Source organism: Antechinus flavipes, chromosome X (assembly GCF_016432865.1).
Source record: "Antechinus flavipes isolate AdamAnt ecotype Samford, QLD, Australia chromosome X, AdamAnt_v2, whole genome shotgun sequence".
Classification (NCBI taxonomy): Eukaryota; Metazoa; Chordata; class Mammalia; order Dasyuromorphia; family Dasyuridae; genus Antechinus; species Antechinus flavipes.
The window spans coordinates 85,703,566-85,711,556 of NC_067404.1; positions in this window are offsets into that span (position 1 = coordinate 85,703,566).

Sequence of the window (7,991 nt, forward strand, 5' to 3'; positions counted from 1 at the left end):
CCAAGAGGTCTGTGGAGCCTTGGATATCACAGTCACTGCTATCTGCACGACAGTAATTTGACATTTCCTAAATAAGGAAGTACGCAGCCTCAGCTTAGCTGTCTTTCCTATGTTTCAGCAGGTCAGGGTTTTTAAAGGTTCACTATGATCGGTGCTAGCCAAAAGTCCCCCAGACCCTCACTGCCTCTACACTGGAAAGAAAAAAAAAAACCCCTCCTTTCTCAGCCAACAGCCAGTCCCCTGAAACCCACTTTTCAAGGCTTTCTCACATCTCAAGGAGTCCCTTCCTAGTCAACACTCAACACTGTCGTCAATCGTCAATCGAGTGTGTGTTCCTCAGTATTTATCCCCATTTTTCAAAATCCAAAAACCAAAGTGGAATAAGATAAAGAGAAGCAGGGACTCCAATTCCCCAGGGAATTCTGGATGACAGAGACAGGAGCAGTTGGCCAAGAAAGCAACAAATGGGGTCCGTGTGACCTAGAGCCTTCTCCATACCGGGTGTACTATGTACATGAGGAAATTTCTTCCTGGTTTCTTATCAATCTCAACCATTTTCACTGAGAGGACAAATCTGAGAGTGCAAAGCAAGCCGTTGGAGGTGGGAAATGTTTTGTGACATTTCACAAATGGCTAGAAGCAGCAAGCAAGCAGTCACCAAGGAGATAGTGGGCTCAGGAGGGTGAGGTCTTCGGTGAATGGGTGGGGGGCAGGTGATGATGAAGAAACATGGCCCTCTTAGAAGAGCCTAGTCATATGGTATACTAGAGGAGATGATTACTTCCTGGAAAGGAAGGAGACTAGATCCCTAAAAAAAAGCATGAAATCACGCATGTGTCAAAAAGCCTCATTTTGGAGGCATGAGAATTATGCTGAGGCTCATCTAGAAAAACAAGGCTGCTGGATGATTTCTGAGGGACTTACATGAACTGATACTGAAGGAAATGAACAGAACCACGAGATCATCATACCTGGCAACAACCAGATTATGCGATGATCAATTCTGATGGACGGAGCTCTCTTCAACAATGATTCAGGCCAGTTCCCATGGTCTTGGGATCAAAAAAGTCATCTAGACCCAGAGAGAGGACTGTGGGAACCCAAGTATGGTTCACAACCTGGCATTTTCACTCTTTTTATTGTTGTTTGCTTGCATTTTATTTTTTTCTCATTGTTTTTCCTTTCTGATTTGATTTTTTTGTGCAGCAACACAATTGTATAAATATGAATGTATATATTGGATTTAACATATTTCTTACCATGTTTAACATATATTGGATTACTTGCTATCTAGAGAAGAGGATGTGGGAAGGAGGAGAACAATTGGAATACAAGGTTTTGCAAGACAATGTTGAAAAGTTTTCCATGTATATGTTTTGAAAATAAAAAGCTTTAATAAAAAGAGACAGAGAGAGAAAACTGATGGACTCAAGAAAACAGAATTGACTATATTTTCTTCTAAAAAAAGAGAAAATAAAAAGCTTTAATTTAAAAAAAAAGAAAAAAAAACAAGGCTGCCCACAGATGTCACATCAAATCAGGAGATTCTCCTGATGCTGATCATCCAAGGGGTTGGCAATTGAGCTGGCCACCAAACCCTCTTCATAGGGCCCAGATTCTAATTCTTGGAGCCAAAACCAATCTTTTCTACAAGACTAATGAAAGGATTGAAGTGGTACAATGTCAGTGAACAATTGGTTTCTTGTCCCTGATGCTGGTCCTGTGGTCCCCATCAATCAAGAAGCTTGAGGCAGTCACTTAGCTTAGCCCTGTCCAAATAACTTATTCTTAAGCCCTCCTCTCTTCTCCATCTCTGGAACTCTGGGAAGAAATGCCCATTCTCAAAGGATTCTCCAGGTACTAGATGCTTGTTGCAGGGTGAATGTTTCTCTCTTGAGAAATACCTAATAGATCAATCTTTGGATTGAACAGTATTTTCCATGTAGCTTGGAAGAAAGGACATAGGAGATGGACTAAGACTTTCTTGTAAATCCTACTACTTTGTAACAGCATAAGTCTTTCTGGAAACATGGGGACTAAAAGTCTAATATGTGTAGGGAAAGGGAGAGCTCTGTGGTGTGTGTATATAGACATGGCCTTCTCTATATAAGATTGGATGTACCCAGAAAGGCACTCAATCACACATGCAGACACACACACACATACCCACACAATCCAATTTAATCTATCCTTTTGTAACCTACCTCTGAAGAAGATCTCCAGTCCTTTCATTGTGCAAGTAATACATCAAATCAGAGGCAAGAGTGTCTACCCCAAACTTCTCTGATTCACTTGAATCCCCTAAGATGAATACCAGGACCATGTGTCTTTGGCAAAAATGTAAAAACCCCAAACCAGTTTGAGTCATCGCCAACTAACCAGACAGTATCCCCTACCCCTGCCTTCCATCCCCCACAACAAAACATAATTATCTGACTATCCGGCAGACCTGCTACTTATAGACTGAGTTAGCAGCCAGAAGTGAAGCAAGTGAAAAACTGGATTTAGGCTTGAGAAAATCTACTTTGAATAACCCTGTGTGTCATGTCCAATAAGCAGAAGAAAGCTCCTAGGGAGATAGGACCTGTCAAAAAGGGACAAGAAACTCTAAATTGGAGCCACTGCCAATGGAGGAGCTTCTCTAATGGCACTTGTGGGATAATCTTGGGCACAGAGGAAATCAATTAGGCTTGTTTTGCAATCACCTTAAACCAAACCTGAATCCAGGTATAGAGGGTCACAGATAGTGGGGAAGCCTAGGCAACGTATTTAGTCCCTTTAGTCCAGTGAAAGGAATACTGCTAACGTTTGGCTCCCCATCACCCCCGGGGGCCTCTCAGCCTTCCTGAGAAATCAGGGGGCATGACAACCTGTCTTGTAATTAAAGCAGTTATACTAAAGTGGCAAGGAGACATCTGCACAAAATAGCAAGTTTATGTGGTCCCGCATGCATAGTGTGCTATAGTTATGTAAGGGCATTAGGATATATAAGGCTGAAAGAATTTGGAATAAAAGAACTCCTGTTTTGACTGTCTTCGAGAGGTCTGTCCCTTCACTCCTCACCCATGATCAGGATTTGGGCTGGTATCGAAATCCTCCAGTGAGCAAGTGTGGATAACCAGGACCTTGGGCCAGAACAAAAGGGTGACCAAGGGTTAGCTAGATGGTGCAGTGGACAGAGCACCAGCCCTGAAGTCAGGAGGACTTGAGTTCAAATCTGGCCTTAGACACTTCCTAGCTGTGTGACCCTGGGCAAGTCACTTAATCCCAATTGCCTCAGCCAAAAAAAAAAAAAAAAAAAAAAAAAAAAAAGGAATTGAGACCAACCAGAATAGGAGGCCAGTTTATATGCTTATGCCTTCCTCTAATTTGAGCCTAGAACCAGGAAAGGGAAAATTTGGGGGGACACTTATAGTTTCCAGCTTCTATAGTCAGAGGAAGCCTCTCTTGCTACTTAGAACTGTCTCTGAATAAAGTGCACTGAACAGTGCTGAATCCTCACCCATGGTATCAGGATCACTGTTTACCTGAAACCGGGGAGGACTAGCAGTGGGCTTTGATATTTCATCTGGAGAACTCTGGAAAGACACAAAGGCTTGAGTAACTAGAGGTATCCCTGGGTTTGCAGTTGCAGATGCTTCAAAAAGAGTGCAGCTGCAATCCAATTCTGCCATGCACAGAGGGAATCCCTTGATAGTAAGCCCTGACTTCTTCCATTGTGGGCACTCTCCAGTGAAGCAAGTTGCAGCCCCTCCAAAACCTTTATAGCCAGCTTCGAGATTTGCTCTACTCAAAGAATATCATCCCACAAGGGCCAGACTTCCCATGCTCACTGTTTAACTCCTGTGTGGCTGGCAGCTGTGTACGTATAGCTGGGTGTGGAAGCAATGTTTGTTGAATTTCACGGAGTTCTTTGAGAACAGCAACACTGATGGTGGCAGACACAGGCCCTGTACGACTTGGGTGGAAGGGATGCAGGATCGGCCATGGCTATGTCACAAAGCTGCCTACTCTGACCAAGATAAGTCAAACCACATGAAAGAACAGGGCCATGTGTGAGGAGGGGCAAGGGAAAGCAAGACAAATGGACGCATTCGGGAAATCACTTCATACACTAGGAGCTCCCCATTCCTCCATCCAAACAAGATCCCCTTCGGAGGTACCCACCATGACTCGGCTTCCATGCACACTTTTTCACTGACACAATAGAAACTACCCACAGGCCAAAGAAGTCTTGACCGTTGGAGCATCATCCTCTACCAGCCCATTGGCCCACCACTGTCCCAGCAATCTCCACCTTCTTTCCTTGTGGGATTGGATAGGGAGAAGGCAATGATTTAAGCAGCATTAATTAAGTCCTTACTACTAAACACTTACTACCAGACACTGTGCTAAATGCTGAGAATATGAAGCAAGGGAAAAAATTTCCTACCTGCCCTTGAGGGCTCATATTCTAACGAGGGAGGCAACATGCAAATAACTATGGACAAATGATGTACGAAAATATCACCAGAAGGAAGACACCAAGGTTGAGAGGAATTGGAAATGTTTCTTGCAAAAGGTTGGATTTTATCTCAGATTTGAAGGAAGTCAGTCAGGAGATGGTGATGAGGTAGGGGGGACAGCCACTGAAAATGCAGAGTCTGGAGATGGGATGTTGATTGGGTTCAAGGAACAACCAGGAGGCCATGATATTGGATCATAAAACACGTAACATTAGAAAAGGAAGAAGCAGCCAGGGTGTAAAGGGCTTTGAATACTCCAAAGCAAAGATTGAAAATGGCAGTCCTGGAAAACGGTAACAGTAAGGAGGAAGAATGTCCGCCACAAAAATCCAAGTCGTTGTGGACACAGTAGGTGATGTGGAAGTAAAGGCTGGGGGAGGGTAGAACAAGGGAGCCACAGGGAGCCCTGTGGATAGCCCGAAAGAGGCTGCAGCTTGCCATTCAGCTGAATTCCTTGGGAATACTGTCTCATCTTTTCTCCTTGACAGATTCCTTGAGTCTGTAAACAAAGAAGAGAAACTCCATTGTACCTTGGGACCAACTGCTATGGAACAGCCAACAAATCCCGGTCCAGGAATTACCTCTGGCATCTAATTGTGGACCCAGCAAATGTTCAGAAGTTAACAGATGGGGGAGGGGGGACTCAATTGGGTTATGCCAGTCCAACGTGGGCTAATGCTTCAAATAGTCTCACTGTTCAATTACTTTTCCAGCTGGAGAATGAGGAACTGGGGACTCTACTTAGCATGGGATTGCAAATACAGTTGGTGAGCAAAACTAGCCAGGGTCTCGTGATGACAGACAGGAGAAGGACCCAGAGCACAACCTGAGACATACCTTTTTGGACATGGCCCCAAACTGTGTATTTGTTATAAGGGTTTGGTCTCCCCTCCTTTGCAAGTTAGATGATAATGGGGGAGAGAGGAAAGATGGATTTTGGTTTATTGAAAAAAAATGTTAATTAAAAAAGCCAAACTAGCAGACTTTCAGCCAAAAAAAAAAAAAAAAAAAAAAAAAGGCTAAGAGGCCCTGTTCCTCATCATCACTCTGAAATGATCACAATAGCAAATACAGGAAAAGAATAAACAACAACAAAAAACAGGTGAAAGGAAGAACAGCCCTCCACCCACTCAAGAAAATCTCAAGAGAAAAACCAGTAGGGAGGCCCTTGTCTGTTGTCGGACCACTGAAGTCTCTGCAGTGAGGGAGGGTGTCAATGGGTAGGATGAAGGCTCTGAAAGGGCCTTTGCCACCTACCTGAACATTTGTCTTTGACCCTTTGAATCTCCACCAGGGACTGTTCCACTAGACTACTACACTTGGAACAGTGACCTGGGTAAGAAAGGGGTGGTCTTAGATGAGAGAGGAGGACCGGCGTCATCATATAGGGTAAGAAAGTTCCAACAAGAAGTGAGAGGTATATGACCCCAGCTCCTTTTCATCATCTCATCCCACCTAGAAATGCACCAAACAGGAAAGACAAAAAAGGGAAACGCACAGGAGTCACAGCAACGTGGCTGGACGGTTCTTCCCAACAGCCATCGAAGATTTATACCAGAAACACAAGGTCGGCTTAATATGAGGAAAGCTAGAACAAGAACTGAGCAGTCATGGCAGCAAGAACAACCCAAATCATATGATGCAATGAAAACTTTTGGCGTGATGCACCTTTCCTACTTAAAAAAAGTAGGAGAAAACCGATAAGAAAGGGGAGGCCATCCACATGTGCAAAAGTGTCTTAGCAGCTCTTTTTGTGGTGGCCAGCGATCAATGGCAAGGCCCTTCAGATGGGGAATGGCTGAATAAGGTAGGGTTTACAAATGTAATGGAGTCCCATTGTTTGATAAGAAATGAGTAGGCTGAATGCGGTCAAACCAATGCCGAGTGAGGTGAGCAGATCTGGAAGAACATCACACACAGAAGACTATATGATGGACAATATGACAGACTTAGCTCTCCTCAGCAAGTGATCCAAGACAATTCCAATAAACTTGGGATGAAAACCACCAACAGCATCCAGAGAAAAACCCATGGAACTGAAGGCAGATCGAAGCAGACTATTTGCACTTTTTCCCCCCTTTTTCTTGGTTTTTCCCTTTTATTCTGATTTTTCTCTCACAACATGACCAATACGGAAATATGTTTAAAATAATTGTACATGTTCAACCTGTTTCAGACTGCTTGCTGGGAAGGAGCGGGGGAGAAAAACTGAAAACTCTAAATCTTACACAAATTAATGTTGAAACAAGACTATATGATGATCCATTCTGATGGACGTGGCTCTCTTCAACAATGAGATGATTCAAACCAGTTCCAATTGTTCAGTTATAAAGAGAGCCATCTATACCCAGGGAGAGGACTGTGGGAGCTGAGTATAGACCACAACAGAGCATTCTCACTCTGTTGTTGTTTGCTTGTAGTTTTGTTTTCCTTCTCAGGTTCTTTTTCTTTCTAGATCCAATTTTTCTTGTGCAGCAAGATAACTGTATAGATATGAATACATAGATTGGATTTAATATATATTTTAACATGTATTGGAATACCTGCCATTTAGGGGAGGGGGTGGGGGAAGGAGGGGAAAATTTGGAACAGAAGGTTTTGCAAGAGTCAGTGATGAAAAATTACCCATGCATATGTTTTGTAAGTAAAAAGCCTTAAAAAAATGAATGTTGAAACCTATCTTTATGTGTAATTGGGGGGGAAGTACTATTAAGTGGGGAAAAAAGAATAACTGGATCTTTCCCTCATATGAGAAGTCATATCTACCTAAAATCAAGAGCTGGCATTATCTGTAATAAGAATAAAGGGGCTTTTCCAGGAAGATCAGGAATGTCATTATAATTTCTAGTAAATATGGTATTAGAAATGTGCCTTTTTTATATCCCAAAGAAATCTTAAAGGAGAGAAAGGGATCCATATGTGCCAAAATGTTTGTGGCAGTCATTTTGGTAGCGGCTAGAAACTGGAAATTGAATAGCTGCCCATCAGTTGGAGAAGGGCTAAATAAGTTATCATGTATAAATGTTAGGGAATATTATTGTTCTGCAAGAAATGACCAGCAGGAAGATTTCAGAGAGGCCTGGAGAGACTCACATGAACTGATGCTGAGTGAAACGAGCAGGACCAGGAGATCATTCTATACTTCAACAACGCTACTGTAGGAGGGTCAATTCTGACGGATGTGGCTCATTTCAACAATGAGAGGATCTAAATCAATTTCAATTGATCTGTAATGAACAGAACCAGGTACACTAGCGAAAGAACACTGGGAAATGAGTGTGAACCACTGCATAGCATTTCCACTCTTTCTGTTATTGTTTGCTTGCATTTTCTTCTTTCTCAGTTTTTTTCCTTCTTGATCTGATTTTTCTTGTGCAGCAAGAAAACTGTATAAAAATGTCGACATATATTGGATTTAACATATACTTGAACATATTTAACATGTATGGGACTACCTGCCATCTAGGGAGGGGGGTGGAGGGAAGG